Source organism: Acomys russatus, chromosome 23, assembly GCF_903995435.1.
Source record: "Acomys russatus chromosome 23, mAcoRus1.1, whole genome shotgun sequence".
In the NCBI taxonomy this organism is placed as follows: domain Eukaryota; kingdom Metazoa; phylum Chordata; class Mammalia; order Rodentia; family Muridae; genus Acomys; species Acomys russatus.
The window spans coordinates 16,332,509-16,359,470 of NC_067159.1; the positions used below are offsets into that span (position 1 = coordinate 16,332,509).

Genomic DNA, 26,962 nt, shown 5'->3' on the forward strand with positions numbered 1-26,962 from the left:
CAATGTGAACTTTAAACAAAGGTGAGGGTGTGCCTTGCTTATTCTGGAGAAATGTATGAACTGTTTGCAGAGTGGCAATGTGAATTCTAAGTTGTTCCTTAATTTTTACCATATTAAAAAGCAATGATCATTTCTAGCTCAATCCATTTGTCCACAAATTTTGGGAATTCGTTGTTTTTTTTTATAGCTGAGTAGTATTCCATAGTGTATATGTACCACAGTTTCTTTATCCATTCTTCTACTGAGGGACACTTAAGGTGTTTCCATGGTCTGGCTATTATGAGTAAGGCTGCTATGAACATGGTTGAGCAAATGTTCTTGTTGTGTGCTGGAGCATCTTCTGGGTATATTCCAAGGAGTGGAATAGCTGGGTCTTGAGGAAGCCCTAGTCCCAGTTTTCTGAGATAGCACCATATACAGGGGGGAGGAAATCCCCCTCAGGAACAGTCATAGGGGAGGGGAACAGTCATAGGGAATAAGGGGAAAATGGGAGGATACAAGGGATGGGATAACCACTGAGATGTAACAAGAATAAATTAATAAAATTTTTTTTAAAAAAGCAATGAAAGGTCCCACAACAGTGATTATGGGTTGGACATCTATTTTACTCATAAAGGTTGCATGTGATGAATTTAATAGTATTACTGTATCTAGTACAATACTTTGTACAAGGAAGATAGAAAGATAAGTCTTCCATAATAACATATGACTTTGTATTCTAGATTACTGATTGTGGAGACTTCGTGCTTCAGGAGACAAGCAGAGGAAATTTTTGTCTTATTACTTCAGATTGTATGTTTCCCTTATTTTTCCAAAGGTAAATATATTCTGTTTGTATAATTAAAAGTCTCTCTCTCTCTCTCTCTCTCTCTCTCTCTCTCTCTCTCTCTCTCTCTCTCTCTCGTTCTCTCTCAGCAGAGTTTCTCCATGTAGCCCTGCCTGTCCTGGAACTAACTCTGTAAATCATACTGGCCTCAAACTCAGAGATCTACCTGCCTCTGCTTTCCAGTGCTCGGATTAAAGAGTGAACCCCCACCAGCAGCTAAAACTCTTAATATTAAGGTTGTAACGTAATTGTTTAGATGGCCAACATTCAGAAAAAAGGTGGCAATAGTCTCCCCATCCTGACTGGCAACACATTAAATCATATACTGTGAGGAAATTGATTCTTATGAGCCAAATAAACTGGGAAATGGATTCTTCCCCATTCTTCTAGGTCAGAATGCAGTAGAATCACCATCTTGGCATTAGCATGATATGAGCTGAAGGCTATGTTTAGATTGCTGAATCACTATAACTATGTACCTAAATATGTGTATTATTTTAGTTAACTATTTCTGCTATACATAAAGGTATATGACTATGTCTTAAGATTAAAGAATTCAAAATTCCTGATAAAAACCACGTATGTATAGTACAAAAAGCTTATGTGACCACTTTAGTTACAGAATTATAAATGGAATAAACCACTTATTTACATTTCAGAATAAGATTAATAATTTATAATGATGTTTTCAAGAAAAAGTAGAATTCTATAAAGTGTATGAGTGTAGAATATTGGTATGTCAATGGAATGTAAGTAGTGATTATTAGGTTGTTCCTCTGTAATTTTTCAGTACACTTAACTTGATTAGATGTTTTGGTTTTTGCTTCTTTGTTTGTTTGGATGCTTGGTCTTGGTACCGGGATCATAAACCATGAGCAAATGTTCTCTATCACTGAGCTTCACCTAGAGTATCTGAATAAAAATTTTCATTAAATGCATTGTTTCAGTTATTGAAATCTGGTGTGTTAACAGGTACTAACAGGCTGCTTTCCATTTTTTCCAATAAAATACTATTTTGTAGACCTACGTTTTTGATTGAGAAAATGTTTACAATAAAATATTTTAATAAAGAACAATAAAGATGTATTTCATAATCAAAATTTATAACATTTACATATGCTTTAAGGTACAATGGGAAAATAATTGCATAATTGGGTAAGTGAAATCATTTTCTAATATCTAATGTTTTGTGAGTGAAATCAGTCTTTTTATCTACTGATGATCAGGGTGCAACTAATATTTTTCCATTAATAAGATATTTATTAATAAAACTAAAACTATTGAACAACCAAACTCCAAATGATACGCATGACAGTTTAAAAACATTAACTCCAATTATATAAAATAAAAAGTTAGACACATATTTTTAAAAAAGATGTCATTTCGTTCTAATACTTGTAAATTGGCCCAAGAATAAGTCATGTTTAGAATTTTAGCACATGTTGTGTTTATATCTAAGTTCATGTCTTATGGTTACTTAAGTGTGTTGCTACAGTAACATTGTTCATGTAACAGTGTTATATGCAAACTTTCTGAGTTAGTGTGAAGTTATAATGCAGGGAATAATATTGGTTATCATAGCTTTTAATGTTTTCAAGTAATTTTTAATAGAATTAAAGAATGCAGACATTGTAGTCAAGCAATTAAGTTAATGTAGTGCAAAGCATTAAAAAAAATGCCCACATTCTCAAGGAAAATGAAATGTAGAAAATAGAACTGAATTTAAATAAGAGAGAATAATTTATTGAGTACTTTACTACTCTCGTACAACAGATGTTCTGATTAAGAAGGAAAACAATACTGCTGAGTGGAGAGTCATGTTTCAGTTTTCTTTAATCTCTAAGATACCAGAATATGATCTTGCTTTGTAAAGCCTGTGGCCAATTACAGGGCAGATGAGATGTATTCTCGCAACAGGGGCAGCTTCAAAAGTGTAGGCTTCAAAATTCTGAGGGACAAAGTAGTGGTATATTGTGGTTTGTAAATGTGCATAATAAAGAGGGGTTTAAAAAATAGTTTGAATAACAGCAAAGCTTAATTACTACCAATTCATGGCAAATAGAAATAGACTTTTTAATTTTCCCACCAAGACGAACATAATTAAATGTAGAATATTTTATTTGAATTTAAAAATGTAGAATTTAATGTCAGAGACATAGTATTATAATATGGGCATCAGAAAATCAACCTATCACAGATAACAATCTAAAAATATATGAAGTAACAATCATGACACTCAAAATGTCTTGAACACAAAGTGCTACTAAATCTGGAGAAACACACACACACACACACACACACAGAGAGAGAGAGAGAGAGAGAGAGAGAGAGAGAGAGAGAGAGAGAGAGAGAGAGAGAGAGAGAGAGACAGAGAGAGAGAGAGAGAGAGAGAGAGAGAGAGAGAGAGAGAGGAGTGTGGATGAGGCAACGTAGAATGTCTGAAAGAACTAGTGTGTCCACTGATGTTCATTGAAAAAGTACTGCTGGTGTACCACTAACTGCTCCCATCTTACAAAGAAAATAGTTTAGGTAATGTTCGCTCCCTGTCAACAACTGGCTGGAAGATGATAAAGGAGTTCTAATGAGTAAGGAACCTGATGGTGAGAGACTCAAACCAAAGAGTTATACTGGTTGGTTTACATTTCTGAGAACAAGAGAGGAGAGAGATAGACACAGAGGGAGGGAGGGAGGGAGGGAGGGAGGGAGAGAAAGAGTGAGAGAGAGAGACACAGAGAGAGACAGAGAGACAGAGACAGACAGAGAGAGACAATGACAGAAACAGAGAGATATTTATTCTGACTTGCGTTTTCCTATACTGACTTGTCTATTTTCTTGACAGAGCATACAATTTTATCCATTATAGCATTGTCTTTATAGAGAAAAGGCATCTCTGAGCTCTGAATAGCTGGTGACATTCAAGCTGCTTGGCCTGTGAAGTGTGATCTGTTGCCTGGAACCACTGTGGTGAGATGAGTGATACACCTGTAAGATGGCATAGGCACAGTGGGAGGACAGAGATGTGTTTTGTGTCCTTACACATGGTCGGCTGGCAAATACTGTGTAGTGATATTTTTGAGACTTCTGGAATTTTGGTTTCTTTAAAAAACACAAAAATATTATATGAATGTACTTTCATTTTAATTCGAAGTTTAAGGATGTGTAGGGCTGCTTTGGATTCTGCAGCAGTTGACTATGATTCGTCTGATGCTCTAGCAGAAGCATGGTTTTGCCAGATGCGGAAAATTTCTATGATTGTGATGTTTGGAATTCTGGGGACTTTACAGAAGATATATAAATGCTAGTGCTCTGAAAGATGAGTGGCGGTAGTTGGTCATTTAGTGAGGTTGTTTGTGGTTTGTGGTCAAAGAAGAAACAAAAGGAAATAAATAAGATTCAAGGAATTCTCTCTCTCTCTCTCTCTCTCTCTCTCTCTCTCTCTCTCTCTCTCTCTCTCTCTCTCTCTCTCTCTCTTCTTTGCCCCCTCTCCATTTTTCTCTCCTACCTAGTATTAGGTGGTAAAACTGGGGGCAGCGGGAAGGGTGGGAAAAAGTAGAACCCACAAATTAAAAAAGACTTCATGGTGAAGATTATTTACCATGAATGTTTATGCTAAATTACATTTTCCAAATTTACAGAAGCAGTTTTTATCTTGTGTTTCAATAGTATGTATCTATCATTTTTCTTGGAGCTTGACAATATAGTTAATTTTTTAGATATCTGTTTTCTCAATGGGGCATTTGTTTCTGAAGCCATAGACTGTAACTTACGTATGTTTTTTCTGTAGCACAAACGAGGGATATAAATCCTGGTACAGAGAAATTATTAGTTGTACAATTGATTAAAATTAAGTGCATTATAAATAATACCAAGGTATCTTACTAAAATATTAGAAAAACAACTATGCCAATAATCACTTCCAAGTTTCAGGAAACATGAAGAAAGAGAAGGCAGAATGTAAGGGCCAGAGGCTGGAGCCACGTCCTGTAAAAGGCTGTATTCTAGAAGAGACATGTTGATCACATTCATGAGCATGGAGCAGCTGTGGTCCCCTGGGAAAGATTGCCCAGCCACAATTCCAGCACAGATGAGAGATTAAAAACTCCAAGCCCCACTTTTTACCAAGGAAGTATTGGAAGTCAATTGTTACTGTGGAGGGAGGTCATTCTTCTGGTAGAAGTGGTCACTGGTAGGATTTCCACACTCTATAGAAATAAAAAATCCAAGCACATATGGGCAGCAAAAACTTAACTTGGTTTTAACACCCTTTTCTAATAAAGGCATAAAGTTGAAAGTGGAGCATGTTGTTTGGAAAGTGAAAGAACAGGATAGAGAATAGAGATTAGATATGACCATACATCATTGTATAATAAACAACATCCATAAGAATAAAAACAGAACAAAACAAACCTTATACCATTCCTATGAGATAGCCACCCTGCACTTCTCATCAATCTTTCCATGTGTCTACTCTTCACATGGTGTCTGCCTGTTTTTGCGTACCTCTACTGCCACTCACAGGTCAACAGCCCTGTGTTCCTGCCTGCATTAATATAGTAGCCTTCAACTAGTTTTCATATAAATATTTGAATTATTATTCTGCCTGGTCACTGAACCCTAAACAGAATTCAGTTGCTACCTGCTTCCCAAGGTTTCTCCACCTGAGCCACTTCACTAACGTGAGTAAATTGAATGGTATATCTACTACCCAGAATCCACTCTTTTATTTTCTCGTTGATAAAAGTAGGGCTGATGACCTTTCTCTGGCTGGCACTGAAGATTGTATCAATACACGAATTCAACATAGAAACATTAGCAACCACAGGAAGGCTATTTTTTTCCAATGAATATCCGATGATAATGATGAAAAAAACACTAGGGAAAGAGTTTTAAAAGAAACTACCTACAATGGTACTGTAACTGAACAGCAAGTATGGAGATACAATTGAGCTCTGTAGTGAAAAGCACAGGAACACATGCCTGTCCCTGACATATACTTGACTAAGGACAGTCATCTGGACTCAGGTGGATCATTAGTTTTTTGTTTTGTTTTTTGTTTTTGTTTTTGTTTTTGTTCTCTCTGAAGCTTAGCTAAGGATTTCCTGGCAACAAGAGTTTCTCTTTGCTTCCATGGCACAAACTTGAAAACCTCATGAATTGTATACTTGAACACTTTGGGGGTTGAGTGTGTTCTCCTTCTAACTTTGACTAGTGTAATTACTTTCTTTTAAAAGTAGAGACCACTTGTATTGTTTGTCAAGGTGGCTGGACTGGAAGGCCGGGTGGTCTGCCCTCAGCAATGTGCATCATGTCACCAAGAAAGGGTGTCTTTGTGCAGCCAGAGCAGAGCCGGTGTACCCAGAAGGACCCTTCGAGCTTCAGGGTGTGAAGTTTACATGGTAACTGACCAAGCCTCTGAAGGAGGCCATGTAGACTTGGGAGAAGCATACAAGGTGCCAGGAGAGGTAGGTAGGGTTGTGGAAGATGCTCCCAAACTGAGCACTGAAGCAGGCCTTTGTGGAGTATATCGTTTCTTAATTCCCATTCATCCATGTAGCCAGAGCCTGCTGTGACTTGCCATCCCGATAAATCTGCATGCACTCTAGCAGCCCAGTAAGAACCTGCTGCCAGGTCAATGAGTGTCTGTGCTGTTCTGTGTTGATGCTGCATATCTCACACTCCAGCTCAGGAGTGATGGCTCCTGTGTGCCAGCCATGATGCAGCATGAGATCTGTCAGGACACCGTAGGTGGTCACAGAAGCAGAAAACAGGCAGCCCTCACCATTCTGTCAGAAGAAGGAAATCCATCATATTCAGCATTTTGGCCCAATATATCTGATGCAGATATCTTTGAGCTTTCGGTGACTGTTCAGGCAGCAAACTGTCTCTGTCATCTTCTCATTTGGGAAGCTGCTAACCTGCACTTTCTGTCTACTCAGGTTAATTCATTTTATTCCTTCTCAAATCTCTGATGGGTTTGAAGATCAAGTAGCTTAGTTTTACAGTGAAGCTTGGTTGTTTAGAGGTTAAGATGTCTTTAGGTCTCGATAGATGTTTTAAGTTGATAATGATGAGATATGATAGATATTGATTTACATTCAGAATTTTAGATGGACCAAGATAGGAAAGATGTTTTCTTCAAGGCTGACAAATACAAATAGCCAAAACACTAAGACTGTAACATTTATATAATTCCTGATTGTTTCATGGATCTTCTTGCTATAGGTAGTTTATTGTGCATATGTGTAATAATGTAAATGTATATGTTAAAAATTAAAAAAAAAATAAAATAAAAAATAAAGAAAAAAGAAGAAGGCAATACAATAGGTTCCCCTGCTGATAGAGCTTGCCCTTTTCTAGACCAGTTATATGGTCCCACAGGAAGGAGCCCTTCTCGTCAAGATTTTGAAAAGGCTTGCCTCAGTCAGTGAAAAAGTTGGGCTTGTCTGACCGGACTATGCGTTGGTGCCAATCAGGGCCTATGATGTGCTGCATGGCTTTGTCCATGAAACTGACATGACTGCTGCTACTGAGGACCAGCTGTTTTTCATGGGCCACCAGGGCTCAGGACTGCAAATGTTTCATCCTCTCTCAGACTGAAATTCTCTATGTCTTGCTCAACCTATGGGTACATGAGGTCTTTCACAATGACATCTGTCACATTCTTGTGGAGGTGTACTTGGTCAAACTCCAGGCCATGGGTCAGAAAGTAGTCCACCACGCAGCACTGCCATCTCCGGGAGTGAGAAGATGTCTGTGAAGTATTGACGGAAGAGCCCTTGCCTCTCACCTGGTATAGTGAGATGTGCTAGGTGACACCATATCAGTCAGTTACTTCATCATCTGACACAGGCTGGAGGCCCCTGTAAGCTGTTCTCAGTTGTACATAATGAAAATGACCAATTTTTTATCAGAAGGCTCTTCTTAATGTAATAGTGGAGGCCACAGATGGCAAAACTGGGGTCAGAGTCATACTTCAGAATCCCCTCAGGGCACTTGCCATGCTCTATCAGGATGCCCCAGGCAGTGATGAAGGTCTCAGGGTGCAGCGCATTGGCATGCTGGGCCAGTGTGTAGTGTTAGCCACAGCCATATTGATAAAGTCAATGTCACTCAGGATGATCACATTGTTGGTGTAATGGCTGCTGGATTTAGGAGGCTGACCTCAGTGAGCAGAAGACCATATACCAGCCTCTTCATGTCCTGGTAAAGAACTCAGTGGGTGCCAAGCACTTGTTTCTGGGGCAGTAGACACAGGAGCAAGCACTAAACTTTTGCCACAGTCCTGCACCTGCCATGGCCTCTGCGAGCTGTCCTAGCCACTGTCTGTTGGTCTGCTGACCTTCCCACCTGCTGCCCTCCCACTCATAATCACTTCTCACAGTGAACAAAAAAATGATCCAAAAATAGGGGTTAATAGTTTAATATAAAATTATATTTAACTGGTTGATAAAGAAAAGACCAAAAGAGATATTGGTATAATGAAACCTGAAAACGTTTTTAATGACTTACATGTGACGAAATTGTTCACTTTCTTTTGTTTAATATAATGTTATATTGAGAAATTGAGCTGCCTGCACCACTAAAGGTTTTTCCTTTACTGGGAAGTGTTCTTGGTACTATAAGTTACTATGTAGTTCTCAAAGAAAACTAATCATCAATATCACCCAGCTGTCTACCCTGTGGCAATATTAGTGACAGGCCTGTAAGACGTATTGGTGCAGTAGGGTCACAGATGTTATAGGAGTAGGCAAGCTCTCTTTGATAGGATTTAAGGCCCAGTCAGTAAGATGTGGTCTATACCTAATACTGCTATAGCAGTCAAAAACATGAGACAAAATAGGTCACTACTTTTACACCACTAAATGTACACACTGATAAAAATGGCTCCTAATGACATAGTTTTATACTATGAGATTAATGTATTGCTCATCTCTCATTAAAGAACTTCTTCATACAATAGAAAACACTTAACCCAAGGTCCACAATTATACAGTGCAGAGAGATAAAATGTTTGGAATACTCAGGCCTAAATGAGATATCTTTACATACCTCTAAGCTCAGAGGTCTTTTGGGAAAAGGAGCAAGGAAGTTTGAAAAGGCCAGAGAAGAAGTGATTGATGATCCCAAGTAAATGGCATCTTCACATGCAATATGGTTGAGACATATGAACTAACAGAGATTGTGAAAGCATACACAATTCCTGCACATATTCAACAAGACAAAATTAAATCAAAGATAATGTTATGTATGCACAAAGTCCCATCACTCATCAAAAAATCAATTGCAATAGATACCTATTGAGAGATGAAAAATCAGTTCACTGTGTATATCAACCACACTCAGGAAAGATGCATGAAAATCTAAGGGTAGCTGTCCAACACAAAATGAATTCTAAGCTTTAAACAAATCTTTATTTGGTTTGACATGTATTTTTAGTTTGTTCATTGCTTTGATTTGTCATTTTTTGTTCTTGTTCTTTGTGTGTGTGTGTGTGTGTGTGTGTGTGTGAGAGAGAGAGAGAGAGAGAGAGAGAGAGAGAGAGAGAGAGAGAGAGAAAAGAAGAAGAAGAAGAAGAAGAAGAAGAAGGAGGAGGAGGAGGAGGAGGAGGAGGAGAAGAAGAAGAGAACATAAATTTGGATAGATAGATCTGGGAGGCATTGGAGGAAGGAAAATATGGTTAAAATGCATTTTTGAAAGAAATTTATAAAGCCAGTAAATTCAGGTCCTTTAGATATCATAGCTCCTGTATCTATTCTTTTAGATATATTATGAGAGAGGGGACAGAACAATTGTAACAGTTAAAATACTAGGCTACTGTGAAAATGTCTCTGTTAGACATGTCTGTATAAGCAAGACTAGAACAATGGTGATATCAATGAATATGTTAACGAGGGAGGGGAAACATTTTCTTATAGGCATAACATTATTTTTCACTGTGTAAAGATCCAAATGCCGACTCTGGTGGCCCCATATCTGGTTGCAATCCTTGATCTGAGACTCTCCTGTCTCAATGTTTTGTAAACATTGTTCCCCAACTATTCCCTGGTATGTCAGTAAAGAAGCTTAATAGCCAAAGACTGAACAGGGGAGAGGATAGGGCTAGACTTCCTGACAGCAAAGGGAAGAGGAGAGAGAAAAAAGAAGAAAGGAATTCAGCTAGGAGGAGAGGTCCAAGAGACTCATGACAGAACAGCTGGAGCAGAGAAAGCAAAAAAGTGCAACTATTTTGTGCATTTCAGCTGAGACACAGCCAGACTATTTTAGGGAGTTAAAATAGATTAATACTGCTCAGTTGTTGTGCCTTAAAGCTTGTTAAATAAATATAATAGCCCAGTCTCAGTTATTCGGCTGCTAGTCAGGTTAAGAGAAACACTGCAATTCAATTTTAAAATAACCACTAACACTTTCTGGGGTCCCACCTTTGACAAAGATGTACAGATTAAGATAAACTATTGGGAGGAAAACTAACAACTCATTGGAATAAGGCCCTTTATTGGATGCATAAAGCGAGTGGTTAGCCTTGAAACCATATATTACCAAACAATAAAAATGCAATCAGCATGTTTTATATATAAATATTTCACCATATACTTATCTATGTATAGCATATATATTACATGTTAGAAATATAATAAAAGAAAAATGATATCAACTTGAGAAGAAAGAGAGGGTTTTGAGAAATAGTAGGTGATAGAGGTTAAAAGAGGAAAGAGAGGAGAGGGAGGGAGAAGTGATGTAATTTTATTGCAATTAAAATATTAAAAATAATTTTTAAAACCAATAAATAAAAATAGTGTATTTGTTCTTCTCACTTTGTGGCATACCCTTTTTATTTAGGAAACCACAAATCGTTCTTCAAACATTATTTTACTGTTCATTTAATTAGTTTAAACTATCAATGACCTATGCTCCCAAATTCAAATGTTTACTTTAAATCCTAGTATTTAGATATTTGTAAATTCATTTTTGAAATTTATAAATAATAAATTATTCAGAGATGAAGTAATTTAAAAATAACGCATTGGCTCAGTATATGTTATTAATTCTCCATAATCTGCAATTATTTATATTATTCAATATTTTAGCTTATACAGTTACTGTGTCCCTTTATTTGTAGATGCAGTTCTTGTCAGTTGTGAGCAGCATGAACGTTCAGGGCCTGTGTTACTGTGAATTCAGTTGCATTTCAACTGTCTAGACTGGTGTTTCTCAACCTGTGGGTCATGACCATTTTATGGGTCAAAGAGCTCTTTCATAGGGGTTGCTTAAGACCATCTTCAGATCAGATGTTTACATTACAATTTGTTAAAGGAGCAAAATTACAGTTAGGAAGTATCAACAAAATAATCTTTTGCTTGGGGGTCACCATAAAAATGATGAACTGCATTAAAGAGTTGCAGTATTAAACAGATTGAGAACCATTGGTCTAGACTATATAAAAGGCTAGACACATATTTATAGACTATATGAATAAAATACTTTTTTTTTTAAATCTGTTTTCTTCTCTCTCAACTGTTCAGTTCTTTTTGTTATTTGCCATAGGGTCCTCATATCTTAAAACATTATTCACTATTTCTTCCTATTTACTTGACTATGTAGCACCCTATTACTTAGTATGCACAATTTATTAAGACAAATAGTACCAACACAGACAGCTTAAACAGCAGAAATTTCTGTCCTCTTAGTTTTGAAGGCTGAATATATAAAAGCAAGATGCTGGGAGTTTTCCTTTTTGCTGAAGCTTCTTCTCTTTGCTTGTAGATGGATAACTTGATTTCCTTTTTCTGTGTTCAAAAGCATCTGTGTATCTCTCTATGTACCCAGGCTTTCTATTTTAAAGAGAGCAACATAAATGGAGCAGGGCATACTCTTGTGACCTCATTTTACTTGACTCACTCCTTCAAAGAACTATCTCTACATTAAAATTTTGAGGGTCTAAGTATTTTGGCATCCACCTATAAATTTTAGATGAATACAATTAAAGCCTTAACAGTGACCTTCACATTAATTTTTTTCTCAGACTTAAAGCAATGGTGTCACTGGGGTTCAATGGTGAGCAAGAATTAATTCCCTAAAGGAATATAACCTAGTTTGTTGTGACAATAAGTATTTAATCACTTGTTTTTAATTTTCAATGCAATAGAAACGAAGCAAATATATAGAATAAAGTTAGATTGCACCTGCAGGATAAAAGTACATGGGAAGAAATTCCTTCATATTATATTTTAATTGCTATATTATCTCAAGTGGAAATTGTTTTTATAGAAAGTACTACTGGATGTTTTAATTGCACTGATTTTGTTTAGCAACAGATATTTCCCAGTTTTAGACAAATGTCTAAGTGGAATTCTTAAAATTAAGTGTATAATAAGTTTTTCATGTGCTCATTTGGCATATTTGGTATAATTTGTAATTACTGTGTACACAAGAGGACTATCTAGAGGCAGCTGAGATCTGGTGCAATTACAAATTAAGTATAATAATGATGACAAGATTAGCTATATGAAGAGTCATAGAGGCATATGTCTTTTCCTTATCATCATTAGCTGAAGATTCAAACTTACGTTTTAGACGTTACTCCTTCAATATAGTTCACATTGTTAAGCAGCAGTTGAGAACAGTTACTGGAAAATTATTGATTGTTTTCCTTGCATGAAGAGAACTGAATAACCGTTAGGCATAGTCCTACCATTCCAAGGTATCAAAAACATAAGAATCAGTCCAGATGGCCCTCCCAATTGCATGGATAAGGGCCAACCACTGAAAAGGGGGAATGAATTTTTTACCTTGTGTGTTGAACCAGCTTCTCAGAGAGCATAAACAGCATGTGACAAGTTACCATTATAATGTATATTACAATTAGCATCTTTAGTCTCCACCAATGGGGGTGTGCATTTTATTAGTATACTGAGCCATAGGTCACTCTTTGACACTCTGAGTTGCCCTGGGATCAGTGTCAGTGTCTTCAGCTTCTGTCTTTCTACCCCCCCAACAATTTCTTCATGATAATTTTGGAAGCCTTTGTTTAAGGTATGCCTGTTTCTGGTTCTGTTTCACCTCCCTGCATCAGCACAATCATGAAGAATAATGTGAAACCACGTGCTGTTCCCGTTCACCGTACGTGAGGCCTCAATCATCCTATTCCCTAGAATGCAAGCCACTTAGTAGCCATCTGCATTCTTAAATCGACAATGACAAAATTGTAGTTCTTTTCTAAATAATCTTGCAGAGTAGAATATGCACAAATATTCTACAGCACAAAGACTATATTGCTCACCCTACTTGATCTACTCATGAAAGACTCTGTCTTTTTCTGTCTTCCAAAGAACGTATCAGTATAATGCAGTAAGATTTTGAGAAATTTTATATTATACTTAATTTACAAATTTAATGTAATGTTAGTATGTGCATAAAAGGACAACCATCTAGTGAGGGGGATGAGATTCCAAAGTCTACGTTGTCTACTTGTGCCACTTAGGCAAACATTTTCCTTTTGAAGTAAGATAATTTACTATTTGTTTCTTTAAAAATAATATGATTACACTCTGGAGGCAAAAGCAGGTGGATCTCTGATTTGAGGCCAGCCTAGTCTATGGAGTAGTTTGAGGCCTGCCTCATCTACCAAGTAATATCCAATAGTCAAGGCTGTACAGAGACACACTGTCTTGAAAAATAAGAGTAAACATATAAAAGAAAGAAAAGAAAAAAAAAAAAAAAAACGACTGTTGAGATTTCAATCTTAACTGAGTTTGGCAGGGAGCATTTATCAAGTACTCCATTTGTGTTATCTTAATTCTAAAATGGATTATCATGAATTTATTCATAATATCTTGATAAAATTATTTAAGCTTATTTTTGAAGAATATGATAAGGAAATTACAAGGAAATCATATCACATTACAATCACAGATCTAGAAGTTTTATAAAAAGATGAATTATACCTAAAATATGCTGGCAACTTAAACCCAATGATGTTTAAATTTGGTACTGCATCGCTGTAAGGAGCAGTTTGTTCCAAGAGAACATTATTTGAAGGGAAATTTGTAGTTTTGAATAGCTCAGTTAGACAGAAAGTGATAAACAATTAGTGATCTAAGTCAGGGATGGTGAAGAGATATGGTGCCCTAAATAAAAAAAAAAAAAAAAAAAAAAAAAAAAAAAAAAAAAAGGAGTAACCTGCAGAATAAAGCTTTATGAAAAAGGTTTATAAAAACAAATTAGTTTATGTTTCTTTCAGATATATTATCTATCTCAAAATATAGTTTGCTTGTGAGGATATCTACACATTCTCAAGTCTACATTTTGTCTACTTGCAAAGATTTACTGTTTTGTGTCAAATGTCTGAGAAATAAACTGCTGAAGACACCAGAGAACATGGAGTTAACAAGTTGGCCCTGATCTGGAAAGATTTCATAATGCTGAAGAGTGATATGCAAACTATAAAAAAGAGTGATCATCACTCATATGCAGATGCAGATATGCTGAGAGCTACAATAATGACTGGCTTGACAAAATATGCACACTGCTACAACAGTGTTATGAGCATTATGGAGAACCAACCATTTTCTGATGGGATTTAAATTCCACTACACAAGATTAAATTTATATCAGAAACTGTTATTGGGATAAGAACCTGTGATTAGACCTGCCATAAACCTTTGGGAAAAACTACTATTATGCTGACGTGGTGTTAAACTGACTCCTAATGACATTGTTATAACCCTATAAAATGCATCTCACAACCCACATCTGGGAAGTTTCTATTTGTGGTATAGGGGGTCAACTCAGGTTTCTACTGCTGGTCAAAATGAAGAGAGTGCAGCCTCCCATCGCTCAGGAATCGTTTACGAAGAAGTAGCAGAAAGAGTCTTAAGAGGCAGAGGAAGTAAGAAACATTGCTTTCTAGACATTAGGACAGCAGCACTCGTGAAACCATATGGTTAGCATAGCATTAAAAATATCTGTGTTAAGCTAGGCATAGTGGCACATGCTTGTAATCCCAGCACTTGCGGAGGCAGAGGCAGGCAGATCTCTGAGTTTGAGCCCAGGCTGGTCTACAGAGTGAGTCAAGGATAGGCAAGGATACACAAAGAAACTCAGTCGACCCTCCCTTCCTGAAAAAGAAATCTGTGCAAGGTCAAGCCAGGTGAAGTGCCAACATGGAAAAGGGAGCTGGCCACATACTCTGACTCTAAGCACTGGACATATTGGGATTTATATTTGCTGGGAGAGGTGGTGATGGTTTTCAATAATCATGTGGCTCCTGGTGTGGGGTGGGTAGGGAAGAGATGGTGAATCTGGGAACAGGTGGGGGACAGAGTGAATAAAACATGTTGTATGAAACTTAACTAATAGAAATGAAATCTTCAAAAGCAAATCAATTGGGAAAACTTTGGGCATTTGATTATCTATAAAACACGAGACAAGGGAGGGTATTACAGTCAAGATGCAAAGTGAACAAATTTTAAAAATTAAAATTACAAAAAATGAAGCTCAAATAACATTTTCATTATTAATAATTGTAAGGCACTAAAGAAAACTTAATTCAAAATTGATATGGAAAACTATAAAAGTTTGTTCTTAATGTATGAAATGTATGCATATTACATGAAACTATCTAATACTTAAAATGTGATTAACCATATTTCACAAATAGTTGACTTGGGAAATACAGACGCTTCTCAAAAAATTCATGTTTATTTTTAAAGACTTAATTTTAATGAATTTATTTACATTTGTATATGTGTCTGTGTGTATGCCTCCAATATGTGGGTGTTCACAGAGAGCAGAAGGCATCAGATCTCCTGCAGCTGGAGACATAAGTGGTTGTGGGTGGAAATTCTGGAAACACTCTTGATCCTCACTGATCTCTAAGTATATTGGAGAGTATCTACTGGTAAAAGTTAAACCTAATTAATAAAGAAATAAATCAAATGTGGAAAAGATGAGGAAAAAAGTAAAAAATTAGTATCAGAATTAAACACCCTAAGAAATAAATACGGTGTGAGTATTTCAAGGCTTAATTAAATTCTTAAAAGATAAATATGGCCCATACTACTTTAAAAAAAGATACTTGAGAGTATTTCAAATAACACGCACCTTTACTAGAATTAAATGTAATGCAATCTGTAATTTCTCAAATTGCCTTTTATTATCTTTTAATAATAAAGTAATGAAAGTAGGATAAATCAGATCAGTTGATATTTATCTTATTTCCAATTAGGAGTGATTAAACCAATAATTCCATTTCATATTCAGGGAATTGCATAACACACTAATTTTTTTTAAAAAATTCGGTTAAAAATAGTGCTTAACACGTGAACTAGCAAAGTTGAGACAGGTTCTCCTATATACTTGGAGTTGAGCTCACTACTTATTCAAGGAGAATGTTGATGAGGTTCTCCTTCCTCCATCTCCTATGGGTTTGGATTACAGGGTATCTATCGCCACACTTGGCATACGTTTTGCTGGACATCAAACAGAGACCTCTGTTGATGCCAGTCAAGCTCTCTCTCAACTGATCTACATCCCAAACTGAAAGCTGCTACACATTTGGTTTTGTGCTTGACAATCATCATCATCTTTGTCAATGGAGCTGATGATAACAAACTTACAGTAATAGTAGATGTGATGGTACTATAATCACTAGGAAGCAGGGAGAAAACCGTGCTTCCATAACCTTACTACTTCTAATACGGCATATAAAAACTATACAATCCAAGTGTGTTAAAAGGTAAAATGATCATTAGCATTCTTACCTGATCTTCCCAACTCTTCTGCAGAATAGGCTTATTTTTAACAGTCGTATTTGTAGTGTTGTCTGTACCAAGACAGGCAGTAGCCACAGTAAATCAGGAGAAGGAGTCTCTCTTATTTTCTAACCTCAGGCTCTGTGCAATCAAAGAAACTATGAACATCTGCCTGGAATCTGATTGCCATGTTCGCTGATTCAGTGCACCCAAAGAAGCAACAATTAGTCTGTTCAGCATGTGTCAGAAGACCTGTCAAGTTAATTTAAATTAAGACAGAATAAATTGAATCCAGTTGGCATTGTGCATACTTGTATGCAAAGTTTAAGCACGCATCAACTATGTTATGCTATCTTGTGTTTATAAGGAAAACAAGAACATATTGTTACCCAATTCCAGAAATAACTGCTCTCCATCCTAATCTTACTTATGTCATTGCCTGGATATATTTTTTGGTGGATTTACAATTTTTAAGCACATTTATATTCTTTCTATCAATTAGGTCCTAGAAGCACAAATGCATTTCCCATCTTGAGACATAAGGGTTTTAATAAATTATATTTTTCAAAGGTGAACCTTTTTAGGTCAATGGTTGGCATTTAGTTTTTTAATTTTCAAAAAGGGGAAATGCCTTGAGCATTGACAGGTGGATTTCCATGCTACACTTGGATATAGTCTTGCTATGTCAAAACCTGTTCTGTGCCTTTAAACTTAGTTAAGAGAATGGAATCTCAAAGAAATATTGATGCTATCAGGAATCTGGCTTGCTGTCAGCAGAAGAAGGTTCGACTAGAGTGACACTAATTACATGCTCAGTATTCTACTTGTCACATGTAAACAAGGTCTCATGTTACAATTGAGTCATGTGTCTACCTTGAGTCATGTGTACAGACAATGTGCTAAATGCTAGTGGATTTCTAAGAAAATGCTCTGTAGTGCTCTTCAATTGCTAAACTGCACACCAGGTGAAAAACAACAGGGGAAATTAAGATAATCACTTTATCAAACTTTAAATGTTTTTTTTGTTTTTTTTTTTTTACAAGCATTACATGTATTTGTGGTAACAGTGGAGCTTGAGAGTATTGCACCTTCTTCAGGTTGCACAGCCAGAGCCACCAATAGTGTGGTGGAACTTATGGCCCTTTCCAAGACCACAGCTCTTGTGGCCAGCGGATGTCAGCCCACGTATCTCTCTATGTATGTGGACTGGTTTGGTGATCCACTGGCTGTCAGGATTTCTTGTGATAGTTTTATGGAATGGATCAATGAGGAAAACCTCAATAAGTTTCTATGTGGAATATTCACCAAGCCCATATGATTCAGGACTCTTCAAAATACCACAATGGTCAAACTGGTGTCAGCAAAGGACTGAAGGCTTCGTGCAAATTTTAGCGGGTTAATATCATGGTGGACAGGCTTGCAGTAACTTATTTGTGGGAACCAGGCCCGACTGGGCTGCCTGCCTGTCTTGCTGTTGCATGTCTTGTTTTTGCAGCTTCCGTGTCTGTGCTTATGATGGTTAACTAGTCATGGTTACCGCTCTGAGAACTTTCCCTCCTGTGCGCAATCACCTCTTGAGGGATTTCACCTGCAAGTGGCATTCCTGCTTTGCTGCCTATAAAAAGGCTCCTTGGATGCTGAATAAAAGCTGCCGCAGATCTCTTAGCAGGAAGGAATCGCTGTTTTACTGTGTGTTAAATCTGCAGTCCCTCGCCCTTGACTAGGTACCGAGGTGACTCAGGCGCCATATTATTCATTGTTAGGAAGCAGGGAGAGAGATGAATGTGTACACTTAGCTCACTTTTCCCTTTTATATAAAATGCAGAATCTCATCCCAGGGAAAGATGCCACGAACAATAAGTAGTCTTACTGTCTCAAGCTAATCAAGATAATGCTCAGTTTCATGGCCAGACACGTTTCTCTCAGATGGTTCTAGGCCTTACCCAGTTGACAATTGGTAAGGGACAGCCTTCTCCTTTCCCCACATCATCAGGAAGAGAAGAGAATCTGAGATTTTGACTGAATCTGGCAACAGAAAAACTGAAAGGAGGGGGAAAGAGCATGGAAATGTCAGAAAAAAAAAAAAAAGGATATTTGGCATCTCCTTTTGCAAATTACATTCTCAAAATGACAACTTGCAAATGTCTTCTAGAATTCCTGTCCGTTTGGAGGTTGGTGAGTAAATGTTAAAACAAAATATACTTGAAGAGGTCTCTGGTGGCAATATATAAGTACAATATTGTCCCATGTAGGTTGGGGGTTCTTGTGTCTTTCCTTATCTGTAACTTGGACATCCAGTGTGTAGTCGGCAAGTAACAAACATTCCCAAGTAGTCACTTATACAAGCATTACATATAAATTATTTATAATGCATATAGGATTTTAAAAATAGATGTTAGCTATTAAGGTTGGCATTTATGAAGGGAAAACAAAACCCGTAGGAAAAAAAAAATAAGTAATATAAACTTCATATTGTTAAATAAGCCCTCAGAGAAATTCTGCTGATGGCTGATCTGTGGTGACTTGCAGTAGGCATAATCTGGAGCAGAACTCTCTGCCTTTAGAGGCCTGGTACAGAAGATGGGATCTCGGGTTGTATTGCCCAGAGTTCTACATTCCTTTGCAGAGTGCTTCCGTGCTGTGCTGTGTCTGTGCCTCTCTTTCTATATGCACATCCTCACGCCCACCATTGAGTACATTTATAAAACCTTAAGAACACTAAAGCTCAGCTGTTGGGAAACCAGACAGTCTGTCTCAATAAAAAAATTTTGTAGCCACTGTCATTTTTCATGCCATAGGATCTCTTATATGTCACATCGACTTTACAGAGGTTGTGGAAAGTCATATTTGAGCTGAACTCTCTGATGAAGAAGTCACATCTTCAAGAAAAAAAAAATCACCAATGCACTCATTTGCATAAAATCCTGTGAGCTTCAGCAGCTTATGAGGTGTCAGTAATTAGGACCTACACATGGTTCTAATTAATGTTCCATTTGTTTAGTCACAGTTTTGATGTTAAAGAGTAGGGTCCCACAACCATAATGGTCTGCAAATAAGATGCTGAATATAGCTATTCACCAGTCTTCTTTGAGGACCACTTTTACAAACATTTTTCTATGAGAAAAAGATATGCAGACCAGGTAAGCTGCTCCATTTGAAAGGGAAGATGACAGAGATAATTTGCTCCTTGGTCATATCAGTATTCTGACTGACAGCAGAGTTTGTTCACTGTTATTTCTCAAAATATTATCTAGCAGACATTACTGGATGCTTTCTTCACTTTCACCCTTGATGCCTCAGACATATTAATAAGGTTTGCAGATGCTGTGTTAAGATTGAAGGATGAGGTGAGAGGACAAAATATATTTCTTGTTTCTTATATTATACATTAAATCCAAATGTATAGACCCCTGCCTTGACATCCTGTTTCTTATTCCATGTATTATAATTTTTTATTTCATGCACTAAATTCAAATATATAGGTTATATTTGGAGCAATATACTTGGATAGTGCAAGAGGAGTTGAGGTTCCAGGGAGTTCAAGTAGGCTGCAGTTAAATGACACATGCAAACAGATAGGCTAGGAGAAGACATGGTTCTTTTGATTTCCTCAGGATTTTCTTCTATTTCTATCATTTTTTTTTCTACCAAAGAATTCTGTATACTCCAGGATTCTCAGGGTAAGAAACTGTCATATTTTTCCTACAGACTACAGAGGTTTTGGCCAATGGGATTGTTTTCAAGTTGCCTTCTCCTTCCATCACATACCCATCAGAGTTTCAGAGTTTCTTACACCAGACACACAATTATGTTACAGGATTGTCTGATGCTTTTATACATTGACTTTTATTTATGTACTTTGTGTAGATTGCAGATAGATTGCTCTATTTGCAAGCATGCTTGCATGACCAAAGGCATCAGATCCCATTGTAGATGGTTGTGAACAACCATATGGTTGTTGGGAATTGATCTCAGGACTTCTGGAAGAGCAGCCAATGTTCTTAGCCAGTAAGTCATCTCTCTAGCCCTTCTCCACTGATTTTTAAACAATGTATTTGTTTCCTTATGTACTTGTATATTGGATTTATAAACATATGACCCATCTGAATCATGTGCAATTTGACATGCTTACTCTAATTTTCTATTTTTTCCTTTTAATGTTTGTAATTATGTCATATAAGGCCAAGAATACTGACCCTTATATTTCCAATGTATTTGTTTATTCATTTTAAAGGTACCTAAAAATTTAGCTTAATGAATTTTATTTTCCTTTCCCAGAACTATCTGTAAGTCAGGCAAGATACAGTTAATTCATGTTTTAAAGTTGAGTTGGGATAATTTACCAAGAAGTCATATTTAATTCATCATCACTTAGTCGTCTCAATAAATTGTCAACCTAAGATACTCTAAATAATAATAATTATAATAATTTTAAAGCTATTTAAAAATACTTTTAACTTTATGAAAACAATCTTATTAATTTAAATATGCCCAACAACATAATAGGCTGTGGAATGGTTTCTTTATGCTTTGAAACTCGTCATTCCCAGTATGCCTCATGCCCATGAACACACACACACACACACACACACACACACACACACACACACAGAGAGAGAGAAACACACACAGACACACACACATAGACACACACACATATACACATACATAAACACACACACAGACACACACACAGACACACACACACATAGACCCACACATACACATAGACACACACACACAGACATACATACACACACACACACACACACACACACACACACACACACACACATTCCTCAATGCAGATCCCTCTCTTTTAGGACCAGGCCATTCCAATCTCTCTCTTGTGTAAACTATAATTTTGCTTTGCTTTGTTAAATAAATATCTTCTTAAAGTGTCTGTGTCTCTCTACTGAATTATTTTCTTTGCAAAGATGAGGTCAAAGGAGAAAACTTTACATGCTAGATAGAAAGGATGCTAATAAAATGCATTAATTTTTTCTGTAATTTTCTTTTCTCGTCAAATTCATAATACAATGTAAAGCTTTGGTTTGGTAAAACTATAATAATACTTCCTGCAAAATTTTACCTTGTCTCAGATATCAGCTAAATAGTAGCTGAATATATTACTTTAATTTCCTGTCCTGCTGACAAACCACTGTCTACACCTTGTGTTTTCCTGTCGATAGTGAGGACAAATTTCTTAAAAAAAAAAAAAAAAATCAAAATCTTTAACCTAAACCAAAGTCATGTTCTATGTGTGAATATTCTTTCATTTATGGTACGATTTTTAGTAAATTTGATAAATATCATATGACTTAATTATATTTTGGTTTAATCCAGATAACAAGTATTGAATAATTGAATGAATTTTCTACTGTCTGACGTGTATGCTTAAAAAGAAGATTTAAAAATTTAAATTGACCTCAAAGTAGATATAATTTTAAAATTAGGGATATCTGTATTTCTTAAAAAAATGTGCTATGGCCATGAGTTTCATTTATAGGTAACAGACTCAGTGACTGCCTAACAGTGCTGCCTTAACCAAAACAATATTAATATAGTTCTTTTATTTATTTTTCTTTTTTGTTTAAGCAATTTATTCAGATTACATCCTGATTGTTATCCCCTCACCTGTATCTTCCTGTTCCCCCTCCCTCTTTCACCCTATTCCCCTTACCTAGGCCTGTAACAGGTGACTACTTTCCCCATGATAGGACCACAGCCTATCAGGTCTCATCTGAATAGCCAGCTTCCCCTTCCTCTCAATGCTACCAGCCTTCCCCCACCCAGTGGGAGGTGGTCAAATATGGGGCACCAGAATTCATAATATAGTTCTTTTATAAAGCAAAAGATATTACTAAGAGACACAATCTCTTAGCACCTCCCACCCTGAACCCATAATGCTCCTCCAAAATGACTGCTGAAAGTTGAGTTGAACAAGAACACAAAGACATGGCAAAGGGTAAGGGGAGCTCACAAGGCCTTAGTCTTACACAAAGAACTATAGGCAACTAAAGAAAGCTGAGACTGGGAGAGATGACCCTCCCCAGAGAAGACTACACCAACCATTTGCCCACTGCCAAACAGTCATCCCTGTAAGCATACATATAGTAAAAAAAAAAAAAAAAAAAAAAAAAGGTCATGAATTGGAACAAAAGCAGGAGGGTTATATGGGAGGGATTGGAAGGAAGTAAGAAAAGGGACAAATATCATAATTATATTATAATCTCAAAAATAAATACAAACAGGGAAGCAAACAAACAACAAAAAAGTCTGTGCCACCTAGTTTGTATTGCAGAGACAGTATCTGTTTTTCACTGTGTTCAATTCGAAGCTCCAGGGCAGCCTTTCCTTTTTCAGTCTATAGATACTGCATTTGTTGGAGGTGATCTATCTTCATTGAAAATGTCATTCAAGTGTCTTTAGCACTTATTGCTGTTAACAAGAATAGGGGCTATCTTAATCCACTGTCAAGAGACATCCAAGCAAAATGGTAAAGAAGATGAGGAGAGAAGGCATAAACATGAAAGAGGCTCTGTGGAAATTAAAAATGCAAGCAACAGACACAACCTGACAAATGAAGTTTGAAAGAGAAACAAACAAGCTTGAAATTTCAAAGAGAAGATTTCAGGAAGATAGCAATATGAGAATTACCATGGAAAGGTAGATAATGTTTTAAATCTCCCATTTCCTTATCATAACAAGGAGTATTAATTATGGGTTCTGAGATATCAAGAGAAAGTAGAATGACCTTGTCTCAGCAGTAAAGAAGAAAGAAATTGAACTTATTTGCTAAGTAAACTTTGGGTTTATTGGTTGTGTATGACAGGCTGGTTAACTTATCAGGTTGTTTTCTTTTAATAAATGGAGATAGGAAAATTTGGCAAAGAAAATATTCTTGGTCTTCTTAGCTCATTTTAGCATCCGCTGTGTATTACTAATTAATTCTGGTTTGGCCTTCAACCTAAAAATTTATGAGTCTATTAATCTTAGTCTTTAAAATAGGACAGCAAACAAGCCTTGGTCTCCAATATATATGAAAAATATTTTTGAAAAATATTATGTAGAATTATATTTTTATATTGTAATTATGATTGTATTCCTGATATTAATATGTTTCAAACTTCATGGCAGGGGTATTTGTGAAAAAGTTTTGGGGAGAGCAACCAACATTTGATTTTAATGAAGACATGAGTTTGAATCTCCAGAATTTACATTAAAACAAACAAACAACAAAAATCGATGTTTAGGGCTAGACTTTGCAATTTCAGTGTTTTTCGGGGGAGATGAGAGGTGGAGACAAGAAACTCTCAGGAAGTTTAATGGCCAGTTATCCTGGCATAAGCAAGGATGTCAAAGTGATCCTGCTTCAGGCAAGGCCCAAAAGACAGGACCAGCCTCTGAAGGTGTCTGCTGATTTCCACATGTGCACCATGGCTTGCATGCACTCCTATTCATGTACAAGAATGCTTGTGTATGAAGTCACACATTGCACACACACACACACACTCAAAAACACACACACACACACACACATACACGCATTATGCTTCATTTATTTTTAAATTAAATTTGTGATTTCTTCACTCCCTTAGCTTCCTTATATTTAACTCCCCTTCCTAAATTCACAGCTTTCTCTTACTTGACTGTTGTTAGATTTAGTTGTAAATGGATAAATAGATAAATGTAACTGCTGAGTCTGTGAGTCTGTTGATTGTTGATTTTCTTTATATGTTTCCAGGAATTATTTGGCATAATATAAGAAATTGAAGGTATCATCCTTGGGAAGCTAAATCCCCCTGTCTAAGGTATTGTTAAATGCTTCTGCTCTTCATCTAGGGGTAGGGCCCTGTGGGATTTTTGCCATTTATGTTGATTTGGAAATATTTATTTCATTCTACTTTCATTTTTCATTGTCCCTAAACCATGCAACTACTATTTATAATGTTGCAAAATTTGATTTCTATTTTATATTACGTTTTTCCTACGTATGTATACATCAACATAAGAGTGATTATTATGAATTAACCATTATATGGCTGATATAAAAATGTTAGTCAGTACACAATCATATAGATTGATTTTCTTGAAATAGCCCGGGTTGACATTTGCTTTCCGCATCTTATTGTAGATAATAGATAAAAAATGCCACTTCCACACAATGGATTGTTATTCAGCTTTGAAAAGGAAAGACATTAAAAAGTGAGTCTACCTTGATGACATTTTTATAGGAAACTGTTGGAAGATGGCCCCATATGCTTATATATTTGAATGGTTGGTCCCCAGTAGGTGGAATTCTGGGTAAAGACTAAGATTTGTGGCCTTGTTAAAGATGTGTCACAGAGGGACAGACTTGGAGGTTTCAAACTCCCACATCGTTCCCACTTTCTTGCTGCCTCCTGACAGTAGATCCACATTTAGTCTCTCAGAGGTAACGCCGATGTCATGCCAGCTTACTAGATGCTGTTCTCCCCACAATGATGGTCATAAACTTTAGTCTTCTGGAGCCATGGGACCCAAAGTAAACATTTTCTTTTATTTGTTGATTTGTTCATAGTATCTTATCACATAAATAGACGAGTAACTTAGACAGAAGCCACAGGGAAAATCTTGTGTTCTGTTAACTAATACCAGCAAAATTTAAGGAAAAGCTAAAATGTAACATACACAGAAGCTTTCCATCTGAAAAATTATAGGAGAACATTAGGTTATAACTAAATACAATGATATTAACAAAGGGACTTTAAAATTAATTATTAAAAAACTTTAAGGGCAATACAGACCATAAACTTCAAACCCCTACCCAGATCTAGCCAATGGACAGGACATTCTTCACAGTTGAGTGGGGAATGGGGTATGACTTTCACATGTACTCTAGTGCCCCATATTTGACCATGTCCCCTGGAGGGGGAGACCTGGTGGCACTCAGAGAAAGGATAGCAGGCTACCAAAAAGAGACTTGATACCCTATTAGCATATAAAGGGGGAGGAGTCCCCCTCAGTCACAGTCATAGGGGAGGGGAGTAAGGGGAAAATAGGAGGGAGGGAGGAATGGGAGGATACAAGGGATGGGATAACCATTGGGATGTAATATGAATAAATTAATAAAAAAATTTCAAAAAAACTTTAATCATTCTAATAGTTTAAAATTTTTAGTTTAACAACATTAAAGATATTTCACATCCATCCCTAGAACTCTCTACCTTAAAAGTTGGAGCTCTTTATGTCCATCAAACAGGAGCTCCATCTGTTCTGGGTAACCACCATTCATTTTGTTTCTCAACATATTTATTCCTATTAATAATTTAAATGAGAGAAACCACACAGCCTTTGGCATTGATTATTTTGCATCTCTTAATATAGTCAGAGTTAAACTATATATTAATAAACCAGGGTATCTTTACATTGTACATTTCTTATTTTATATACACATCTATTCTATGTATACATTTTATGAATACATTTCAGTACATTATTTATGACTTAAGAAGGACACGTTAATTAGACTTGATGGCTTGCACAGTGAAGGCATTATCCCCCCTGTTCCACTTTAGAGATTATTGATGTCTTGTTGTTAAACTAGTCTTAAAACTGTTTCATACCTCAAGGTCCAAAGGCTCAAGTTCCAAAGTGGAGGAGTTTCTTACCAGACTTTCATCTTTGTTGAGTGTTTCCCAGTGGTTTCTGAAATGAGCCCCTCTGAGGACATTGTTGAACTGTTGTGTGCACTGCTGCTCATTGAAGCCATGAATTGCTGCAGAGCTGCTCATGTGAGCTGTTCTAATTGTTCCTGTAGTAGCAACTGAGGAATTCTTGCAGATGGGTTTATCATAACACTTTGTTAGCGTTTTTTTGTACAAGTGCCTTTTCATCCTAAAGAAACCCTGGAGGAAAGTATAGCATTCAGGGACCTGGTTTGCATATTGGTTAATACATGCCCGAAGTTTTAAGTCTTCCTTCTTAATTTACTAAATGTGCATAGCAAAATTTGGTTAAAAAATTAACATTGTACAAACTGAGCAGGCTGTATTTTTGCAGCTGGGGATGGACACACACACACACACACACACACACACATACACACACCAGAATACACTACATATATTTGTAAAAACAGTTTTTAAAAAGATGCCTGAATTTGAAAAATAACCAGGAAGGCAATACACATAAGGGTTTGAAAGAAAGCAAGGGAAATGAGAAATCATGTAATTGTACTACATCTCAAAAGTAAAAAAAAATATGTAAGATAAAAAACTAAAAGAAAAAAAAAACTATCTCCAAGTTGCATACAGTCTTAGTAACTAAGTTCTCCATGAGTTATTATTTATTCAAACTTTTAATGTCAAAGCCTTTACTTTGATGGTTGCTAAAAATATGAAAG

At 36.5% G+C, this 26,962-nt stretch overlaps 1 pseudogene; it reads right to left on the reverse strand.

The window, feature by feature from the left end:
* Positions 1 to 6,079: 6,079 nt before the first annotated feature.
* On the reverse strand, positions 6,080 to 26,351 carry LOC127206162 (5'-nucleotidase domain-containing protein 2-like; annotated as a pseudogene).
* Positions 26,352 to 26,962: the final 611 nt, after the last annotated feature.